Below are 23,543 nucleotides of genomic sequence, written 5' to 3' on the forward strand. Positions count from 1 at the left end.
CAATAAATAATTGATACAGTGTATTAATTTGGTTTCCTTGGTTGAACAAGAAGCTTCTTCATGGCAGGCCTTATTTGTTGCCTCCATCCTAGCTTTTAATGCCAGGGATGAGCACAAGGTTGCCATTCCATACATCCTTGTTGATTTCTTCCCTAATAACTTTCTCTGTTGGTTGGGTGAGTTGGAGCCCCTTATTTTGCTTGTCTAGGTTTACTTCTCTCCTGTTTACACCTCTGTCTGCTTTTCCACAGGCTTGGGTCATGACTAAGTAAAGATGTATATTGCCCTGTTGGGGCTTTTTCCCTGAGCATTTCTTTCTTTCTTTCTTTTTTTTCTTTTTTCTTTTTTTTTTTTTTTAGAGAATGGAGAGGGATCAGAGAGGGGGAGAGAATCTTCAGCAAGCTCCATGGCCAGTGCGCAGGGCCTCTCAGGGGGCCCGATCTCATGACCCTGAGATCATGACCTGAGAGGAAATCAGGAGTCTGATGTTCGGTCAACTGAGCCACCCAGGTGTGCGAGTTCCTGAGTGATGCAGGAGGGATGTTAGAGTTTAAGCCGATGGCCAAGAAAGAATTCTTGAGACGTCTTTGGTGAAAAAAGGTGGTTTTTTTAAAGCATAAGACAGGACCCATGGGCAGAAAGAGGTGCACTGGGGTCATGAGGAATAGCCTATTATATACTTTGAAGTTGGGAGGGGCTTAAGGATAGCTCAAACCTCCCAGATATTTTGGAAACAGGTTTTCAGGATCCTGTGGGGCTAGCTATTGTTAGGAAAAGGTCATTTATCACTATTTAGTAAAAACTCAGTCATGAGACCCTTCAGATGTGTATCAGTGGGTCATATGCTTGGAGGATGATTGCCAAAATGCATCTTGGGGGTTGGAGATAAAGGAAATTTCCAAAGGAATTTTTATGTGTTAAGGTAGACTTTCAGGATCCTGGGGATTGGGCCTAAGATTGCCTTTTGCCCTTAGCAAAGTATTAACATCAAAACAGCTGAGTTCCTAGAGGAATGTCACTCTACCTGTTTCAGGTGGGCTGCAAGTAGTAGTGAAAATTAATAACTTTTCTTCTGCCTTCATTTCCCAAATCACTGAGCAGACTCAATCAATTAGACTCAGTCTATTTAAGAAAAATGTAGACTCATGAAATAGGCCGTTGAATTCTTGAGTTTATCACAAAATTTGTTTAAAGGCTCTGACCCTGCATGTGAAACTATTCGTTGATTTCCCACTTGGCACTTCTCTTAAAGGGGAAATGTCAGTGATCTGAGGATGTAGTACCCAGGTGAGTGGTAGTAGACAATAGGCATCATGGAGATATACAACCTGTAGTCATCACCCATTTGGGCTATGTCCTGAACTCAATTATTCTGCACCATGAGTTTAACCCTTGAGGTATGCTGGGGGAGGACAGCTGGCTTCTAGGTCCCCAGGAGCACAATGAAGCCGAAAGGGAGCTCACCATCTGGGCAATCTGCCAGAATGACCTAGGAGGTTTTTTTCCATGCAACCCCCTCCCTGCTGACCTCTGAACTTACACTGGGTCCTGCTCTGTACCTGTGTAGTGAGATCTTCTCTCCTGAGTACTTTAATAGCAGGCTTGCAGGTTCCGGTGAGGAGAATTGCAAACCTGTGCACCTCTGCAAAGCCCTTAAGGCTTGCCTGGGAACCTGTGAAGGAAGCAGGCACTCCTGAAACTGTTTAAAACCCTAAGGCCCAAGCAGGAAGTGGTAAGTCAGCAACACCATTTGAAAAGGCCAACCGTAGGAGGCGCATGGGGGACTCAGTGGGTTAAGCCTCTGCCTTCAGCTCAGGTCATGATCTCAAGGTCCTGGGATCAAGTCCCACATTGGGCTCTCGGCTCAACAGGGAGCCTGATTCCCCGTCTCTGCCTGCTTCTCTGCCTACTTGTGATCTCTGTCAAATAAATTTTAAAAATCTTAAGAAAAGAAAAGGCCAACTGTAGGGGAGCCTGGGTGGCTCAGTAGTTGGGCATCTGCCTTGTGCTCAGGTCATGGTCCTGGGATCCTGGGATTGAGCCCCCCTGCCGGCCTTGGGCTCCCTGCTCAGCAGGAAGCCTGCTTCTCCCTCTCCCACTCCCCCTGCTTGTGTTCCCTCTCTTGCTGTGTGTTTTTATGTCAAATACATAAATAAAATCTTAAAAAAAAAAAATGAAAGGCAAACTGTTGCTGGGCCGGTGGACCTCGGAGGATGCAGGAGGACAAGGGGAGGGAGGACAGGAAGCTGAACCGCTGGAGCTGGGAGCCACATCCTGGGTGAGGGGAGTCTGTGGCCTCAGTTGGGACCTTTGTCTGTTCTCTTCCTGGACATCGTTTCACACACCTGGAAGGTTTCACACACCTTCCCCTATTACCCAGCACAGTTCTACCTTACCCTGGTTCTTTATGCTAATTATCTATCCCTGCCTTATTGAAAAAATGAAAGCATTCTTTCATTAGACATCGGGAAAGGGGGCGTCTGGTGGCTCAGTGGGTTACAGCCTTTGCCTTCAGCTCAGGTCATGATCTGAGGGTCCTGGGATGGAGCCCCGCATGGAGCCCCCCACCCCCGCCCCTGTGTGCAGCATCGGGGCTCTCTGCTAAGCAGGGAGCCTGCTTCCCTTCCTCTCTTTCTGCCTACTTGTGATCTTTAAAATAGAAAAAAAGAAAAAAAATAGACATCAGGAAAGGAGCTTGACAGAGAAGGCCAAAGAGAAGGTAAGGATCACAGGATGTGGCGAAGAGGTGTAGTGGTGATGTAGTTTTGGAATATCAGGTGAGGTTTGGTGGGGTGAAGTCTGGAGCTGATGACCAAGAAAGAATTCTTGATCCGTCTTTGGTGCAAAATGGTGGTTTTATGAAAGCACAGGGAAAGGACGCGTGGGCAGAAAGAGCTGCCGCCCCAGGGTGGTGAGGGGTGGCTGGTTTTGTACTTGGGAATTGGGGGTGGGTAAGGAAAAGGGAGGTTTCGAAAGAACTTTCATATGCTAAAGAGGACCTACCAGATACTGGAGGCCTTGCTATTGGTCAAGCTAAGGTTGTTTTTCCCTCTAGTAAGACATTAACTTTAAGACAGTTGGGAGCTTCCTGGAGGAATGTCACGAAAATCCCACCCAGGAGTGGGGGAGGGATGAGGTTGCTGGGTGTCAGCCTGTGCCTTGTCCTCAGTTAGCCTTCTGCTCCCTCCTCCGGCCAGATTCCCTCTTGCTGTTAGCAAAGTATTGATATATTCTTTTAAAGATTTTATTTATTTATTTGACAGACAGAGATCATAAGTAGGCAGAGAGGCAAGCAGTGAAAGATGGGGAAACAGGCTCCCTGCTCAGCAGAGAGCCAATGTGGGGCTCCATCCAAGGACCCTGAGATCATGACCTGAGCCGAAGGCAGGGGCTTAACCCACTGAGCCACCCAGGTGCCCCTAGCAAAGTATTGATATTAAGGCAGCTGAGTTCCTAGAGGAATGTCACTCGGCCTGTTTCAAGGACCTATCAGTGGGCCACGGAAAGTAAGGAAATCTAATAGTTTTTCTTCTGCCTTTGTTTTCCACATCACTAAACTACTTACAGCCCATTGACAAATCCCTGAGACAGGCAAGAGTCTGACCGTCCTCAAGGAATACACAACCACCGTAAGGTATTTATCAATGGGCTGCAAGTTTTTTTTTTTTTTTAAGATTTTATTTATTTATTTGACAGAGCGAGATCACAAGTAGGCAGAGAGGCAGACAGAGAGAGAGGGGGAAGCAGGCTCCCTGCTGAGCAGAGAGCTCGATGCTGGGCTCCATCCCAGGACCCTGGGATCATGACGGGAGCTGAAGGCAGAGGCTTTAACCCACTGAGCCACCCAGGGGCCCCTGGGCTGCAAGTTTTAAGGAAATTTAATTTTACCTAAATATCTTTAGCCTTTGTTCTCATCTTGGAAGCAGCCAGTCACAAAAGACCACATGCTGTGTGATTCCACTAACCTGTCTTGTAAGAGGTGACTCTATGGAAACCCCCCCACCCCTTTATGCATGGCAGCTGTTTCCCCATTTGCCCCTCCCCCAAGCCCCAGGCAAGCTCTAATTTAATTTCTGTCTCTAAATTTATCTGTTCTTCTGTTGATGGACATTTAGGTTGTTTCCATCTGTGGCTATTGAAAATAATGCTGCTATGACGGCTTGTGTACAAAATTTTGTTCCAACACATGTTTTCAGTTCTCTGGGGTATATACCCAGAAGTGGAATTGCTGGGTCATGTGGATAGTCTAACTTTTTGAAGAACTGCCAGAGTGTTTTTTCACATTTTTCACAACTATTTTATGTTCCCACCAGCAAGCTTGAGTACTTTCCTCTCCCTTTACTCTCAGGGACTTTTAAAGGAGTCTTCTTTAATTAAAAAAAAATTTTTTTTTTTTAAAGATTTTATTTATTTATTTGACAGAGAGAGATCACAAGTAGGCAGAGAGGCAGGCAGAGAGAGAGAGAGAGGAGGAAGCAGGCTCCCTGCTGAGCAGAGAGCCCGATGCGGGACTCGATCCCAGGACCCTGAGATCATGACCTGAGCCGAAGGCAGCGGCTTAACCCACTGAGCCACCCAGGCGCCCCTAATTTTTAAAATTTTTAAAATTTTTAAAATTTTTAATTTTTAAAGGAGTTTTCTCTAATTTTTTTTAAAAATAATTAATTAATAATTAATTAATTTGTGAGAGAGAGTCAAGTTTGAGTCCAAGCTGAGTGGGGGCAGGGTAGGGGCAGAGAGAGCAGCAGACTCCCTGCAGAGCAGGAAGCCTGATGGGGGGCTTGGTCCCAGGACCCCAGGATCATGACCTGAGCCCAAGGCAGAGGCTTACTCCACTGAGCCACCCAGGCGCCTCTAAGGAGTTGGCACAGTCACATCAGCTGTTCAGGCTGTAATCGTCTAGCCTGTGGCTATTCTATTGGGAGGAGAAAGCCTGCCTTTTGGTTGGAAGTTAGTACCCATGGTGGTAATATTGATGAAGTTCTAGAACACAGGTGAGGTTTGGTGCGGTGAGGTTCGGAGCCGATGGCCAGGAAAGAATTCTTGAGACATCTTTGGTACAAAATGGTGGTTTATTAAAGCACGGGGACAGGACTAGTGAGCAGAAAGAGCTGCTGCCCGGGGGATGAGGAGTGAGTGGCCTATTATATACTTCTAAGTTAGGAAGGGGATTAAGGATGATGTAAGTCTCTAAGGAATTTTGGAAGCAAGGTTTCTAGGACCTTGAGGGGCTAGCTATTGTCTGGGGGAAAAGGTTATTCTTAAATGTGTATCAGTGGGCCGTATGCTTGGGAATGATTGTCAACACTATCTTGGAGGTTTAGAGATAAAGTTTCTAAAAGAATTGTTAAAGTAGACTTAACAGGATCCTGGTTGGGGATAGGGGTTCAGTCAGGCTAGGATTGCCCTTTGCCCTTAGCAAAGGCTTAAGGTGGGGGTAGTTGAGTCCCTAGAGGAGAGTCACTCTGCCTGTTTTAAGGGCTTGTCAGTAGGTAAGGAAATTTAATAATTTTTCTTCTGCTTCTGTTTCCCACATCAACATGACCCAGAAATTGGTGTCCTCTCTTTATTTCTATTCTTTTGTAAAGTTGTCTTGGGCACGGGAGAGCCACCTAAATCACCAGGACAGCTGCTAATCTTAAGATTTCTGTGTGAGTTTCCTCCTCATTGGTCTAATGTGATCCTCTCCACATCCCTGGTGTCACCTCTTCCGGCCACGAGAACTCCACTGTGAGCCAGCTGAAACCAGTAACTGATTGAATTGAAACCCAACTAGGCACCCTTTCCAAGGAAGTTGGCTGTGAAGGCTGCATGTGTTGGAATGTCTCTTAGGCCATGATGGAATTCTATCTTTACTGTTTTCTGTCAGTGTCCTGTAACTACTTAAGCTACAAAACTGGATACTTTCCTCTTGAAAAACTTTTTTTTTTTTTTTTTTAAGTTGAAAACATTTTCTAGTGTTTTCCATGGGTTAAAAACAGCGGGTTCTTTGTGGCCTTCACAGTGGGGCCTTCAGCAAGACTAGCCAAGCTGCGGTGCAGCCTTCACAGTAAAGCAAACTCGGTCCATACATCAGCACCCATCATAGAATAGAATGCAATGGTTAGGGGTGCCTGGGTGACTCAGTTGTTAAGTGTCTGCCTTTGGCTCAGGTCATGATCCCGAGGTCCTAGAACCGAGCCCCACATTGGGCTCCCTGCTCGGCGGGAAACCTGCTTCTCCCTCTCCCACTCCCCCCTGCTGTATTCCCTCTCTCACTGCGTCTCTCTGTGTCAAATAAATAAAAATAAAATCTTAGAATGCAGTGGCAAAACGGGGGAGCAGGGGGGACGGCAGGGGTAGAGGTGGGCAGGCCTTCATCCTACAGGGCGTTAATGGCAGGTGGTGATCACAGCAGTTTCATTTGAGGGATCCCTTGGGTCACTTTGGCACTAGGAATCTCTGACAAATCCTGCATGTGGGACTCCACCCAGGAGTTGGGAGTTGGAGGTCAAGGGTCAGGGGATGGGAGTTGGGTCCGAGTGGTGCACATTAGGGGGTGGTTTTCTTGGTAATGGACCTTCTCTCATCAGTCCCCAAGGACATTCCACTGGGATGCCTATTTAACCCACTGGAAACAATTCAGATTGCAAAATTTAAGAAGGGTACTGCATGGCCTCAGTAGGATCTAGCAGTTAGGTCTCTTCTGCAGGAAACGGGGCAAATAGATGGAGGTAGCCTAGGTCCTTCCAGACCTTTGGGGTTCTAAATCAGGACCCAGACCTAAATACCTCTTGCAGAATGTGTTTGGTCATAACCAGACTAGTAAACTTCTTCCTGATATACTGGATGATAATGATCTAAACAGGCCTCTTCTGAATAAACCCAGATGGGAGGAAACACAGGCCATCCCTGACAAAGGGGATGCTGCCTCTCATTGTTCTCCTGTTAGATTCTCTCTCATTCATTTCCCGGGTTAATGGCTATAGTTGGAAACGACTGTCTGTTAGTTTACCCCAGGATATGGGCTTTAAGGAATATTCCCGGGGCACCTGGGTGGCTCAGTCAGTTAAGCCTCTGCCTTTGGCTCAGGTCATGATCCCAAGGTCCTGGGACTGAGCCCCATGTCAGGCTCTCTGCCTATCAGGGAGCCTGCTTCTCCCTCTACCTCTGCTGCTCCCCCTGTTTGTGCTCTCCCTCTCTCTAATTAATAAATAAAATCTTTTTTTTTTTTAAAGGAATATTCTCAAGCAGCTGTCAAAACTCCCTTTGTTTTGGAATAATTCTGTGTTCCCCAGCCAGATGTGGACTGCCTATTCCTTCTTTTTGGCAGGAAAATATGGCATCTGCTCCTCTCTTGAGCTGATCGCCTCTAGAACTGGGAACCCTTTCCCTGCCTCTGGCCATACTTTGCCTCTTCAGTCTCCCTTTTCCCTTCGTGTTTCTGCACCGCCTTGGGTGCAGCCTGCCTAAGTGGCTTCTAGACCGTCCTCAGTGTCTTTGCCACCTTTGGCTCCTCCTCCTCCCAGGAGCAGAGAGCATACTCTGGATTTAACACAGCGCACTTCAATTTCTCCACCAGTGTCTCAGGTAAAAATTAACAATGGGGAGCAAACTCACGACTTTTTTTTTTTTTTTAAGATTTCATTTTTTTGACAGAGATCACAAGTAAATGGAGAGGCAGAGAGAGAGAGAGCGGAGAGAGAGAGAGAAAAGCAGGCTCCCTGCTGGCAGAGAGCCCCATGTGGGACTCGATCCCAGGACCCTGAGATCGTGACCTGAGCTGAAGGCAGCGGCTTAACCCACTGAGCCACCCAGGCGCCCAAACTCACGACTTTTAAAAGCGAATCCAGGTGGAACAGAGTTCGGTATTTAAACTAATTTAAGTTTTTGGTTTAATTAAGGTAGCCCTGTCTTTTAGAGTTATCAGCATTAAATGTGAAACTTTCATTTTACCAAGAATTGAAGGTCAGATAAGCTTGTGTTATCTCTGTTGCAATTTTATTTTTTTAAAGATTTTATTTATTTGAGAGAGACCGAGCTCAAGTAGGCAGAGTGGCAGGCAGAGGGAGAGGAAATGCAGGCTCCCGGGTGAGCAAAGAGCCCGATGGGCTGCTGGAATGGGGGGGTGGTACTTATTACGTCCCACATCGGCAACTGATCAAGGATGGGGTCCACGTCACCATCCACTCTCTCCTCTCTAAAGTCCTCCGCTCTTCTTTGGGGATAAGCCCAAGGGGTGTAGAGGGAAAGCGGGAACTTTTCATCCCCCAGGTCTCTGGGCCGGAGAGTGGGGCAGGACCTCAGCTCCAACCAAACCTCTACCCGACAACAGTAGGCGGGGCTCACAGAATGGACGCCCATGCGCAGTTTAGGAAGGCCGCAGCGCCTGCCCTCGCCACGGTCTCCCAACCTCTCAAATTTCCCGGGCGCTCCGCCCCCCAACCGCTCGCCCTGTAGTTGCCAAGGCGTCGCGCCGGAAGTGACCTCACGACGGTGGCGTGGAGACGCGGGGCGCTTCCGGCCGCCGCTGTGGGGGTGGGTTGTGGAGAAGACCCTCAGCCTCCGGGTCTTCTCCTGTTTCGGGGTGGACTTGGCGAGGTGTGCGGAGGAGGCGGCGGCCAGACGGCGTGGAGGTGGGAGCGAGGCGGCGACTGGGCTGTGGGTGCTTGCGGGAGGGGGCTTCCGGGGTTGCTAGGCGGGTTTGCTTTTAGACTTCGGGGTTCCAGGCCTTGTAGACTTTTTTATCAAGGCCGGCGCGAGCTGGGGACCGGGTCCTAGGGGTTGCGTCAGGGGGTATGGTTTGAGGTGGGAGACTGAGGGCAGCAGTTCTAAATGAACCGGGAATCGTATGAATTGTGAGGCATGAGCGGCCTAGGCTCTTGGTTTCGCCTCGTTGATGGCCGCTGCAGTTCGCCCACTGTTTGCTCCCTGCCTCAATGTCCTTTTGCACAATGGAATAGGGTGGCATGGAAAACCTCGGGTGCCCCAGCCGTGACCGATAGCCTGAGGACGGAGGTGAACTGGGGTCTGAAAGGGAAGGTGGTTGAGAAATTAAGGATACCTGCCAGGGCGCAGCTTCTTGATTATTTTCAGCTGTAGCTTATGTCTGAGCTTCTTCAAGTGTTCTTTGTGTGCTGTTGATTGAATTTATCAGTAGTTGGCTTGTTGAGCGGTTCAAGTGTTGTGGTGTGCAAGGCGTAGCCCTCGCCTGCTTGGCCAGTTTTCAGTGACTCTCCCAATTCCAGAGCTAGGAGGAGTCCTTAACAACTCTCCTATGGTTACTGATGAGAAATCAGAATGGTTTTTGTTCTCTTCCCTAGCCAGTTTAAACTGATTTCAGTCTCCTGTCAAATAGAGGTGTTTCTACCACATCAGAACATAAATGACTTCTGAGCAGGTTAGTATTTCAACTGGAAACCTCAGGTGGATTCTAGGCTTTTTTTTTGTTTTTTTTTTAAATGATGGCAGATTAGGTGTACCGAGTTCAAAATTCCTGTTGGTTTCTCTGTATGAAATGAAGATGGTTACAAACATAACTTTTTGATTACTAAGAATTTCTTTGGTGGAGCTTCCTTGTGGGGGGAGGGCTGTGGGACTAGCAAAGTGTGATTAAACTTTTTTTGACTGGGACCCACGGTTAGATACATTTACATTATGACTTAATCTGCTCCCAGCATACGCAGAGTACACACACACAGAGCCCAAAAGTTTACCCTTTCTGCGTATGATCCCCTTTGACACTTTCTGTTTCATTAAAAGAAAAAAAGTTGATTGCAACTCTCTAAATTGACTATATGTCTGACCGCTAAAGACCCCTAGTTTGAAAAACAATGGACTAGAAAATGTTTAAGGTATTTGTAATTCCTGAGATGCTGTAATTAACGCAAAGTGGGAAATGTGTCTTTTTCCTGTCCTTTATAGGCAGAGGAGCAAGGGTGCTAGAGTTATAAGTTCTGTCAGAACAACAGGACAGGACATTCAAATTGGTATCTCAAAGGAATGTAGTGATAGTGTGTCAGAATTTTAGCAAGGCATTTGGTAAGTCTTTTATGAGGACTTGGTGGATGAGATAGGGGAAGTTGCTAGAGTGGGGTAAAATTAGATGGAATCCTGGTTTTGAGCATCAGTGTCTGGAGGGGTTTGATTTATGGATACAACTTACAGTTGGGATTCTGGTGAGTTTTGAGCATCAGTGTCTGGAGGGGTTTGATTTATGGATACAACTTACAGTTGGGATTCTGGTGAGTTTTGAGCATCAGTGTCTGGAGGGGTTTGATTGATGGATACAACTTACAGTTGGGATTCTGGTGAGTTGAGGCTGCATCACTTTCTTTATATACAGTATGTATTTAAAGCTTTATCTGGAAAGTGTGCTTATTAGATTTGTTGCCTTTATGAAGTGAAGAGAGAAGATATCATCTGGTTAATCTCAAGATTTGTCCAGTGCAGTTTAATGAAATGGAAGGGTCATATACGTGTGAAAAATTTCAGTTGGGTCCCCAAAATGCAGTTATACCAGTTAATGAAGGTAGAGATGTGACTTAGGGGCTCGAGTAGAGTCTCAGTCTTCTAAATCAGTCACATGGTTAGAGCTGACGTGCCCTACAGTAGTAGATAACATTAGGCGAATGTAGAATCTAGAAGAAAGGAAGGTTGACCCTAGCACTGGTTAACTCCGTCCTGGAGTATTGGGTGTATGTCTGGGTACTCTACAAAAATAAATTAACTTGGGGGTAGAAGTTAAAAGGATTTGGAATTCGTCAAATTTTCAAAAATAATTTTTTTGTGTGTGTGAAGATACGATGGAGTTGCTTTGGCATGAATGATTCTTTTTCCCTTGTTACTCGGGTCTTAAAACATTTTTTAGTGTTCAGAACATTAGAAAATCTATGTATCTCTTACACGTTAAGTTGGCATTTGAAATTTTTCATCATGAATTTAAGTAGTTTTAATAGTTTAGGATGTAATTTTTGATGTGTAAATATTGGCTTTTAAAAAATAAATACAAAGGGCGCCTTGGTGGCTCAGTTGGTTAAGCGTCTGCCTTTTTCTGCCTTCTTCGACTCAGGTCGTGATCCCAGGGTCCTGGGATGGAGCCCCGTGTTGGGCTCCCAGCTTAGTGGGAAGCCTGCTTCTCCCTTTCCCTCTTCTCCTCCCCCTGCTTGTGCTTGTGCCCTCTTTATCTTTGTCAAGTAAAAAATAAAGTCTCTAGATAAAAAAATAAAAAATACAAAGTTATCTAAATACACAATTTGATATTTTTATTTTATTTTTTAAAGTAGCTCCATACCCATCGTGGGGCTTGAACTCACAACCCCCAGATCAAGAGCCACATGCTCTACTGACTTGAGTCAGCCAGGAGCCCCTTGATGTTTTAAAAATGTACAAATAACTTTTTTTTTTTAAAAGATTTTATTTATTTATTTGACAGAGATCACAAGTAGGCAGAGAGGCAGGCAGAGAGGGAGAGAGGAGGAAGCAAGCTCCCTGTTGAGCAGAGAGCCCGATAGTGGGGTTTGGTCCCAGGACCCTGGCATCATGACCTGAGCCAAAGGCAGAGGCTTTAACTCTCTGAGCCACCCAGGCACCCCCAAATAACCTTTTCTATATTAAAAAAAAAACCTCTTCTTCTTCTTTTTTTTTTTTTTTTAAAGATTCCATTTATTTATTTGACAGAGAAATCACAAGTAGATGGAGAGGCAGGCAGAGAGAGAGAGGGAAGCAGGCTCCCCGCTGAGCAGAGAGCCCGATGTGGGACTTGATCCCAGGACCCTGAGATCATGACCCGAGCCGAAGGCAGCGGCTTAACCCACTGAGCCACCCAGGCGCCCCCCAAAAAAACTCTTCTAAGATATGTATAAATGGTGTATTTACTTGAGTTTTGGATATTAAACCAATCTTCTGTTCCTGGAATGAACCCCACTTAGTCATGGTGTATATATTTTTTATATGTTGCTGAATTTAGTTTGCTAAAATTTTGTTAAGGATTTTCATGTCTGTGCTCATGAGGGATGTTGAGGTTTTCTTATGATGTCTTTAGCTTTAGTATCAGAGTGATAGTACCTTCATAACAGTGGTGAAATGTTACTTTCTCTTTTGTTTCCTGAAAGAGTTTGTGTAGCATTTTTTATTTTTCTATATGTTTGGTAGAATTTATCAGTGGACTCTTCGGGGCCTGAGCTTTTTTTTTTTTTTTTTTTAAGATTTTATTTATTTATTTGAAAGAGCACAAGTAAGCAGAGTGGCAAGCAGAGCAAGAGAGAAAAGCAGGCTCTCTGCTGAGCAGGGTGCCCGATGCAGGGCTTCATCCCAGAACCCTGGAATTGTGACCCCTGAGGTGAAGGCAGCCGCTTAACCAGCTGAGTCACCCAGGTGCCCTTTTTTAAAAAGATTTTATTTATTTATTTGACAGACAGGGAACACAAGCAGGGGGAGCAGCAGGCAGAGGGAGAGAGAGAAGCAGGCTCCCTGTGGAGCAGGGGGCCTGATGTGGGGCTCAATCCTAGGACCGTGGGATCACGATCTGAGCCGAAGGTAGATGCTCAACCAACTGAGCCATTCAGGAGCCCCATTTAAAAAAAAAAAAAAAATTAATTGATTAATTTGAGAGAGAGAAAGTAGATGCATAGGGGAAGGGGCCAAGGGAGAGGGAGAGAGAATATCAAGCTGACTCCTCACTGAGCAGAGAGCTGGAAGGGCCCCATCCCTTGACTCTGAGATCATGACTTGAGCTGAAATCAAGAGCCAGAGGCTTAAATGAGCTACCCAGGCGACCCACTTTTTTTTTTTTTTTTTTTTAAGATTTTATTTATTTGGCAGAGAGAACAAGCAGGGGGAGCAGCAGGCAGAGGCTCCCCGCTGAGCGGGGAGCCCAATGTGAGGCTCGATCCCAGGCCCCTGGGGTCATGACCTGAGCTGCAGACAGACTCTTAACTGACTGAGCCACCCAGCTACCCCCTGCTTCTTTTTTAAGTTCGTTTGTTATAACCCCTACACCCAGCATGGGGCTTGAGCTCAGGACCTCGAGATCGAGAGTCATATGCTCTACCCACTGACCCAACCAGGCACCCCGCTAATTAAGTTTCTCTGCTTGATACAGGTCCATCCAGATTTTCTATTCTTGAGTCATTTTTGGTAATTTGTATTATTCTGGGGATTTGTCTGTTTCATAGTTTTCCTTTTTCTTTTCTTTTCTTTTTTTTAAAGATTCATTTATTTTAGAGAGTGTGAGAGCGCAGGAGTGGGAGAGGGAGAGAGAATCTCAAGTGGACTCCACGCTAGCTCACAACCCCAGCCAAAAGGGAGTCCAGGAGTCCAAGGCTCTACCGACTGAGCCATTGAGGCACTCCAAGTGTGGCGGTGTTCTGATTCACCTTAATTGGTAGTGGGGCCTGTTTGGCCCACGGTCTGTAGTTTTCAGACTCATGTCTGAAAACATATTACTTTAGGAGTAATAAATTTATGGCTGTAGTTTTCAGACTCATGTCTGAAAACATACTACTTTAGGAGTAATAAATTTAAGGTTAAAAATATTTTATTGATAATCCAATTGTGTGGGCTGTTTAGGTTTATAAAAGAGTATGGAAATTGATTCCCTTGCTTGCATATCTTTGTGTACCCCTAAAGATGTGTGTGTTTCAGTTGAAGATTGGAACTTCATTTCCAAGAGGTAGAGAATTTGTATTTGTAGTTGCATTTTTGTTGTTTTGTTTGGGTGAGAATGGAGGTGGCCCTCATACTATGATTTTCTAGGGCCTTAACTCAAGTCCCTTATCCAGTCAATATTTCCACTAAAAGGAGACATTTGAAATAAAATTTAATAATAGAATATATTCTGTAATATATATGTGATATAATATATATCATCCCTGTTCTCAGAACACATCCTTAATGTGGAAAAAGTGGTAGTTTAGCATTTGAGCAAATAGTCCATAATACTCTATGACTTCCTGTGTAATATGGCCAGAATAATGGGTACGTTTGTTCCCCACAAAGACAAATACAGAAATGTTTAACTCTTTATTCTTTTTTTTTTTTTTTTTAAGATTTTATTTATTTATTTGACAGAGATCACAGGTAGGTAGAGAGGCTGGCAGAGAGAGAGAGAGAGAGAGAGAGAGAAGCAGGCTCCCTGCCGAGCAGAGAGCCCGATGTGGGACTCGATCCCAGGATCCTGAGATCATGACCTGAGCCGAAGGCAGCGGCTTAACCCACTGAGCCACCCAGGTGCTCCTAACTCTTTATTCTTGATAGCCCCCCAAACTGGAAATAACCCAACTGTCTATCAGCAGTAGGATGAGGGGCGCCTGGGTGGCTCAGTGGGTTAAGCCTCTGCCTTTGGCTTGGGTCATGATCTCAGTGTCCTGGGTTTGAGCCCTGCATTGGGTCAGCAGGGAGCTTGCTCCCCCGAGCCCCCCTGCCGCCTCCCTCTCTGCCTACTTGTGATCTCTCTCTCAAACAAATAAAATGTTAAAAAAAAAAACAAAAACCAACAACAGTAGGATGGGTTTATACATTGAAGTATAGTTACAGAATACTATGTAGCCATGAGAAAGAATGAACTATTGCTACATGCAAAAACAAGGATGAATTTCACAGGTAAATATTGAGCAAAAGAAGCCAAACATTTTATTTATTTATTTATTAAAAGATTTTATTTATTTATTTGACAGAGATCACAAGTAGGCTGAGAGGCAGGTAGACAGAGAAAGGCAGAAGCAGGCTCCGCGTTGAGCAGAGAGCCCAATGTGGGGCTCGATCCCAGGACCCTGGGATCGTGACCTGAGCCGAAGGCAGAGGCTTTAACCCACTGAGCCACCCAGGTGCCCCTAAGCCAAACATTTAAAAAGAAAACCTTTATGATCCCATTTACGTGAAGTTCAAAAACTGGGATCGAGCCCCGCATCAGGTTCCCTGCTCAGTGGGGAGTCGCTTCTCCTTCTCCACTCCCCCTGCTCGTGTTCCTCCTCTCGTTGTTTCTCTCTCTCTGTCAAATAAATAAATAAAATCTTTTTTTTTTTTTAAGGATTTAATTTATTTGGCGGAGAGAAACACAGCAAGAGAGGGAACACAAGCAGCGGGGAGAGGGAGGAGTAGGCTTCCCGCTGAGCAGGGAGCCGAATGTGGGACTTGATCCCAGGACCGTGGATCATGACCTGAACCGAAGGCAAAAGCTTAACGGCTGAGCCATCCAGGCACCCCGAAATAAATAAAATCTTTTTAAAAAAATTGTCTCTTGATTTAGGTGGTAGTTATATGGGTGAATTAGTATGCAGTAATTCATTCATCTGTACGCTTATAATATGTAGACTTTATAGTATACCTTGATGGAAAGGTAGAATGTGAAAGGCATCAAAGGCTGGTCTCCTTGTGGCTCCTAAATCTCCTGCTTCAGCTGTTGCTCTTCTTTTAACATAAAGGTGTTAGCCCTATAATTAATGAAGGCTCTTTCCTTAGTGTGTTCATCTGATTAGGAACCCAGATGGTGACACTTGTTTTAGATTCACGGTTTTCAGTTAATAGAGGAATTTTCTTTCTTTCTTTCTTTCTTTCTTTCTTTCTTTCTTTCTTTCTTTCTTTCTTCTTCTTCTTCTTTTTTTTTTTAGATTTTGTTTATTTATTTGACAGAGATCACAAGTAGGCAAAGAAGCAGTCAGAGAGAGGGGAGGAAGCAGGCTCCCTGCTGAGCAGAGAGCCCAATGAGGGGCTCCATCCCAGGACCCTGGGATCATGACCTGAGCTGAAGGCCGAAGCTTTAACCCACTGAGCCACCCAGGCACCTAATAGAGGAATTTTCTTTATAGAATAAACCTTTTTGATGAGTTTTGAATAATGCATTAATGTTGTATTTTACATAGAGGGAAGTTTGTTACAGGTTGAGTACTTTTTTTTTTTTTTTTTAACAGATTTTATTTATTTATTTGACAGAGATCACAAGTAGGCAGAGAGAGGAAGGTAAGCAGGCTCCCCGCTGAGCAGAGTGCCCAATGCAGGGCTGGTCCTAGGACCCTGGGATCATGACCTGAGCCTGAGCCGAAGGCTGAGGCTTTAACCCACTCAGCCACCCAGGTGCCCTGAGTAGATACTTTTTTAAAAGTTTCTATTGTAGAACTGGGAATCCACATGTTGAAACTATTAAAAATTCTGCTCAATTATTAACAGTATAAACCTGGATGTACAACATCAGTGTCTTTTTTAAAAGATTTTATTTACTTATTTGACAGAGATCACAAGTAGGCAGAGAGGCAGCCAGAGAGAGAGGGGGAAGCAGGCTCCCTGCTCAGCAGAGAGCCCGATGTGGGACTCGATTCCAGGACCCCAAGACCATGACCTGAGCCGAAGGCAGAGGCACAACCCACTGAGCCACCCAGGCACCCAACATCAGTGTCTTTTTAAATTCTAGTTGACATACAATTTTATATTTGTTTCAGGTGTACAGCACCATGATTTGATAATTCTGTACATCACACTATGCACACCATGATAAGTATATGTACCATCTGTCACTGTACATTGTTACAATATTACTATGATTATCCTTGCTTTAAGATTTTATTTATTTGACAGAAAGAGGGAGAAGCAGGCCCCTGTTGAGCAGGGATCCTGATGTGGGGCTCAATCCCAGAACCCTGGGACCCTAACCTGAGTGAAAGGCAGACACTTAACTACTGAGCCACCCAGGCGCCCCCATTGTTACAATATTATTGACTATATTTCCTGTGCTATACTTTTCATCCGTTACTTACTTTTTAAGTGGAATTTTGTACCTCTTAATCACCTTCACTTATTTTGCCTATCCCAACTCCTGCCCCTCTGGCAGCCACCAGTTCTCTGATTCTTTTTCTGTTTGTTATTTGTTTCGTTTTTTAAGATTCTACATGCAAGTGAAGTCATATGATACTTGTCTTTATCAGACTTACTTCATTTAGCAGAATAGCCTCTTGTCACAAATGGCAAGTTCACATGCATTTTGACGGCTGAATAATATTCCAGGGTTTGTGGTGTACATTGCATCTTATATCTTCATCTCTCAGTGTGCACTTAGGTTCATTTCCATTTTTTTAAAAAAGATTTTATTTATTTATTTGTCAGAGATCACAAGTAGGCAGAGAGGCAGGCAGAGAGAGAGAGGAGGAAGCAGGCTCCCCGCTGAGCAGAGAGCCCGACGCGGAACTCGATCCCAGGACCCTGAGATCATGACCTGAGCCGAAGGCAGCGGCTTAACCCACTGAGCCACCCAGGCGCCCAGTTCATTTCCATTTCTTGGCTATTGTAAATAATGCTGCAACGAATATAGGGGTGCATGTGTCTTTCCTTTTTTAAAGTATTTTATTTATTTATTTGGCAGACAGTGAGAAAGGGAAGACAAGCAGGGGGAGAGGGAGAAGCAGGCTTCCTAATGAACAGGGAGCCTGTAGTGGGGTTGGATCCCAGAACCCTGGGATCATGACCTGAGCAGAAGGCAGATGCTTAACAGCTGAGCCACCCAGGTACCCCCCCCCTTTTTTTTTTAAGATTTTATTTATGTATTTGGAGAGAGAGCATGAGCAGTGGAGGGTCAGAGGGAGAAGTATGCTTCCTACTGAGCAGGGATCCTGATGTGGGGCTTGATTCTAGGACCTTGGGACTATGACTTGCGCCAGAGACAGATGCTTAACTGACTGAGACACTCAGGTGCCCTGCGTATATCTTTTCAAGTTAATGTTTTCATTTCTTTGGGTAAGTATCTTGTAGTGGAGTTATTGGATTGTATAGTATTTATTTTTTTATCTTTTAATATTTTATTTTTGCATGTGCACATGTGTGCATGTGAAAAGAACAAATGTGTGTGCACATGAGCATTGGAGAGGGGCAGAGGGATAAGCAGACTCCCCGCTGAGCAGGGAGACTCCATGCTAGGACGCCAGCAGTTGCTTAACCAACTGAGTCACCCAGGTACCCCCTGATTGTAGTTTTGATTTGTATTTCCCTTGTATTTTGATTAGTGATGTCTCATGTGTTGGCCATCTGTGTCTTCTTTGGAAAAATGTCTGTTCAGGCCCTTTGGCCATCTTGAATCAGATTATTTGTATTTGTTGTGTAAGTTCTTTATAAATTTTGGATATTAAACCTTTATTGGATATATCATGTGCAATCATATTTTCCCAGTAGTAAGTTGCCTTTTTCTTTTGTTGGTTTCCTTTCCTGTGCAGAAGCTTTTTATTTTGGTTCAACATAAGTGCCTTTTTTTTTTTTTTTTTTTTTTTTTTTTAAGAAAGAGAGAGAAAGCACACACATATGCAGGGAGAGGCAGAGGGAGAGGGACAAGCACACTCCTTGCTGAGCGTGGAAGATGTCACAGGGCTCGATCCCAGGACTCCCAAGATCGTTACCGAGCCAAAGTCACTCTTAACCAGTTGAGCTACCTAGGCACCCTTTATCATTAGTCTTGAAGATACATGTTGAATGAGGAAGAAGTAAAAGTCTTTTTCACATCTGATTTCTGGTATTCAAAAAAATTCTTGTTATTATGGCTTTCTTCATCTATCTAATAAAGGCATCAGAGTAGGATTATGATGGAGTATAAGTGATAGGAAGTGAAATTCATACTTTTGTGATATTAAGTAGACAGAGTCTTGTGAGGACATTGGAAATAAGCCTAAAGTGTATTTTTTGCCTTTTACCATCATCAGTGTTGTGGAAATTATGTTGTATTGGAAATTGACCTGATTTCTTAATTTCTTATATTGTTAATTGTAGCAACTGAGTTATGGGTATGTGGGGCTCATTATGCTATTCTGTCTACATTTGTATATGTTTGAAATTTTTCATAAAATGTAAAAAAGAGTCTTATGATTGAGTCTGCTAATGCATTATTTTCTGTTTTGTCAGCGTAGTTTTCTGATACTGCTTAGTTGGATCACTGGAAAACAACCTGAGTTTTCTCTTTAGGTTTTTGTGTTTCTGATGGGTCATACTCTCCCCCCGACAAGAGTGTTTTTTAATTTTTCCTTCATTAGACTCTATATTTTATGTAGGTATGTTTCTTCTTTTTTTATTATTTATTTTTTTTGAGAGAGAGAAGTGAGCAGGACCAAGGGTGGGTGTGTAGAGACACCACACTGAGCGCAGAGCCCCCATGTGGGGCTCAGTCTCACTACCACAAGATCATGTCCTGAGCCCAAACCCAGAATCAGGAGCTTAACTGACTCACTCAGGCGCCCCTTATGTAGGTATATTTCTGAAATTGGTATTTGAAACCAGCTCGAAATGCTATTTTTTATTTTTCATGGAGAACACTAAGCAATATTTCATTTTGTACTTAATACTGTATATATATATTCATGTGCTATCTCCTGACTTCCTTCTGTGTGTAGGGCAGTGTTAGATTTCGTATCTTATATAGGATTTTGCATAAAGGGTATTATGATTTTAGAACCATTTCCAAGAAGGGCCACAACATCTAGATATAAATAGATACTCTAGATTTTCAGCGATTAACTTCTGTCAGATTTATTATGTGTAATTCAGTCATTGATTAGATAAATATTTCGAGCTTTTTCTCATTGTAAGCACTCTGTTGGCTGAACAAGACAAGTTTTCTTGCCCTCATGAAGCTTACATTTTAGTGGGGTGATAGAACATAAACCAAAAAGATAATTTATTTAGTGATGAATTTTGAGATCATAACCGAAGGTGAGGTGTTGAAGAGCGATGGGGAGTAGTGACATTAGATTAGGGTAGCCAGGGAAGGCCTCTTTGGGGGATGGTGACATTTTAGATACCATATAGACAAGATAGAATTAGCTTTTCATAGAGTTTTGTTGTAGCGTCTTTTATTCCTTTTTGTTGTTGAGTAGCATTCTGTTGTATAATACCATGACTTGTTTATCTCTTCTCCTTGTTCCCAGTTTTCCTGCTCTTATGAATAAAGCTGCTGCATACATTTGTGTACAAGTTCTTTTGTGAATATGTTTTTGTTTTTCTTAGGTAAATCCTGGGGATGAAATTTTGGGTCATAAGCATGTGTTCAATATTAAAAGAAACCGCTAAACTCTTTTCCAGAGTTGTATCATTTTACATGGTCAGCAGTGTAAGGGGGGTTCCGGTTGCTCCACGTCATCCCCCATTTGGTGTAACCTACCAGCCCTTTTTAATTTTAAGCCATTGTAGTGGGTGTAAATGGTATCTTACAGTGTTTTTGCCAATTTAATGGTTTTTTATTGTTGTAAAATACATATAAAAGTTAACATTTTGGGGGCACCTGGGTGGCTCAGTGGGTTAAGCCTCTGCTTTCAGCTCAGGTCATGATCTCAGGGTCCTGGGATCGAGCCCCACGTCGGGCTCTCTGCTCAGCAGGGAGCCTGCTTCTCCCTCTGTCTCTGCTTGCCTCTCTGCCTACTTGTGATCTCTGTCTGTCAAATAAATAAATAAATACATCTTTAAAAAAAAAGTTAACCATTTTTAAGTGTATAGTTCATGGCATTGAGTACACTCAAGTTGTTGTGCGACCATTACCACCACCCATCTCTAGAGCTTTTTCATGCTCTCCCAAACTGAAATTCTGTACCCATTAAACAATAATTTGCCATTCCCTGTTCCCGCAGCTGTGGCAGCCACCTTCTACTCTCTGTCTCTGATTGAATAGTCTCTTGTGATAAGTAGTCTCTTGACTACTCTAGGGACCTCATGCAAGTGGAATCATACACGATTTGTATTTTCGTGTCTGACTTATTTCACTTCTCATAATGTCAGGATTCATCTGTGCTGTAACATATGGTCAGAACTTTTTAAGACTGAATGATATTCCACTGTATGTGTTTACCACATTTTGTTTTTCCATTCAACCATCGTGGACATTGGAGTTGTTGCATTGTGTTTTAGTTTGCATTGCCCTGATAATTAATGATGTTGAGCAGCCCTCCCTGTGTTTATTGGTCATTCAGATAACCTCTTTTGCTCATTTTATTTTTTTTTTAATTTTTAAAAAGATTTTATTTATTTGACACACAGAGAGCGGTCATGAGTAGGCAGAGATGCACGCAGCGGGGGAGGGGGAAGCAGGCTCCCTGCTAAGCAGAGAGCCCAATGCGGGGCTCCATCCGAGGACCCTGAGAGCCAAAGGCAGAGGCTTAACCCACTGAGCCACCCAGGCGCCCCAGATATAAGTCCTTTATCAGATGTATCGATTGTGAATGTTTTCTTCTTGACTTGCTCGACCCATTTTTTTCCCCCTCTTGCTTTGGGGTGATAAGAGAAGAGGGCAGAAGTTTCTTTTTGCTTCTTGAAGTACTTCACTTGGCTGCCTGGGAGGTAGTCTCCATTGAGGTAATTTTGGGATGTGGCTTGGTAATGTGGAATACCTTCCTAAATATTTTATTACATTACTGTTATTTTGTTATTTATTTATTATTTATTTACCTACTTTTTAGTCAGGGTAGAGGGTCTCGCAGTCGGGGGCTCAGTCTCACAACACTGAGATCATGACCAGAGCTGAAATCAATGGATGCTTAACTGACTGAGTCACCCAGGTGTCCCCTTGATGAGTAAACCTCTAGATTTTGATGAAATCAAATTCATCGGATTTTTTTCTTTTATGATTAGTACTTATTTGTGTTTTCTCTAAGAAAGCTCTCTCCTCTAAGGCCACTGAGATACTCCAATTTTTGTTTTTGTAGTAGCTTTAGTTTTATCTATTTTTTTTTTTTTTAAAGATTTTATTTATTTATTTGGCAGAGAGAGATCACAGGCAGGCAGAGAGTCAGGCAGAGAGAGAGAGAGAGAAGCAGGCTATGTTTAGTTTGTTTCACATTGATTTTTTGTATCTGGTGTGGGATGGGAATAGGAGGTTATTTTTCCTCATATGTTCAGTTCTAGCACCATTTTATTTTTAAGATTTTTATTTTTTTTTGACAGGGAGACCCAGGGAACAGCGAGAGAGGGAATGCAAGTAGGGGGAATGAGAGAGGGGGAAGCAGGCTTCCCTGCTGAGTAAAGATCCCAATGCTGGGCTCGATCCCAGGACCCTGGGATCATGACCTGAGCCAAAGGCAGCCGCATCACCACTGAGCCACCCAGGCACCCTTCTCGCACCATTGGTTGAAAAATACTTAGATTTCTTTATTGATTTATCTTGGTGCTTTGATCAGTAGTCCGTGTGGGTCTGTGTCTGGATACTCTTCTGGTCCATGGATCTATTCGCTTATCCTTGCACCAACACCATATTGATTTCTTTCCTTTTTAAGATTTTATTTATTTGTTGGGGTGTGGGTCAGGGAGAGGGACAAGCAGACTGTATTGAGCACGGAGCCCAACTTGGGGCTCAACCTCTTGACACAGAGATCCTGACCTCAGCTAAAACCAAGAGTTAGCTGCCCAGCTTACGGAGTCACCCAGGTGCCCCAACACCTCACTGGTTTCTCTAGCTTTATAGTATATCTTGAAATAAGGTGGTATAAAACATCTTCGCCTTGTTTTATATTTTCATGATTATTTTGGCTAGTCTAAGTATTTTGCATTTCCATATACAGTTTATTTTATTTTTTAAAAGATTTTATTTATTCATTTGACAGAGACACAGCAAGAGAGGGAACACAAGCAGGGGTAGTGGGAGAGGGAGAAGCAAGCTTCCCCCCAAGCAGGAGCCTGATGTGGGGCTCGATCCCAGAACCCTGGGATTATGACCTGAGCCGAAGGCAGAGGCTTAACCCACTGAGCCACCCAGGTGTCCCTCCAGCTGGGATTTTTATTGATACCTGGTTTGATCCCTAGATCAGTTTGGGGAGAATTGACATTATCTCTTCATTTATTTACGTCTTTTAATTTTTCTCAGGGGTCTTTTGTAGTTTTCATTATAGCATTCTGCACATTCTTAATTAGATTTATTCCTAAGTACTTGATGTTTTTAAATACTATTATAAATGATATTTTAAAATTTCATTTTCAGGGCATCTCCATGGCTCAGTTGGTTGGCTTTCTGCCTTCAGCTTCTGTCATGGTCCCTGGGTCCTGGGTTTGAATGTTGCATAGGACTTCCTGCTCGGGATCATGACCTGGGTCAAAGGCAACATTGCACTGGGTAGAACATACAGTACAGTGTTGAATAGAAGTGGAAATGGTGAAAGTGGACATCCTTGCCTTGTCTTAGTCTTGTGGAGTAAAGAAGTCATTATTTCACCATTAATATGATATTAGCTGGAATTGTTTTGTAGATGCCACTACCCTCCCCTTTTTGGTATCACAAGTGGATGTTGAATTTTGTCAGATTATCTTTCTGCATTGTGTGTGTGTGTGTGTGTTTTTAAAAGAAACATTTTTTTTTTTTAAGATTTTATTTATTCACTTGACAGGCTGAGATCACAAGCAGGCAGAGAGGCAGGCAGAGAGAGAGGAAGTTCCCTTCCTTCCGCCAAGCAGAGAGCCTGATGTGGGGCTCGATCCCAGAACCCTGAGACTGTGACCTGAGCCGAAGGCAGAGGCTCCAACCCACTGAGCCACCCAGGAGCCCCTGTTTTTTGTTTCTTGTTTTTTGTTTTTAGATTTTATTTGAGCGAGATGGAGAGTGAGAGAGCATAAGAAGAGGG

The 23,543-nt window shown here is 43.9% G+C and overlaps 1 protein-coding gene across 1 annotated transcript in view; it reads left to right on the top strand.

The window, feature by feature from the left end:
- The first annotated feature begins 8,459 nt into the window (after positions 1-8,459).
- Positions 8,460-23,543, top strand: part of EDC3 (enhancer of mRNA decapping 3) — a 61,449-nt gene continuing 46,365 nt past the window's right edge. Inside the window, exon 1 of the mRNA XM_032342452.1 lies at positions 8,460-8,615. The gene's annotated coding sequence lies outside the window, so the exon portion shown is untranslated. The remainder of the gene's footprint in view (positions 8,616-23,543) is intronic.

The sequence above is a fragment of the Mustela erminea genome, chromosome 5, assembly GCF_009829155.1.
Source record: "Mustela erminea isolate mMusErm1 chromosome 5, mMusErm1.Pri, whole genome shotgun sequence".
Taxonomy (NCBI): Eukaryota; Metazoa; Chordata; class Mammalia; order Carnivora; family Mustelidae; genus Mustela; species Mustela erminea.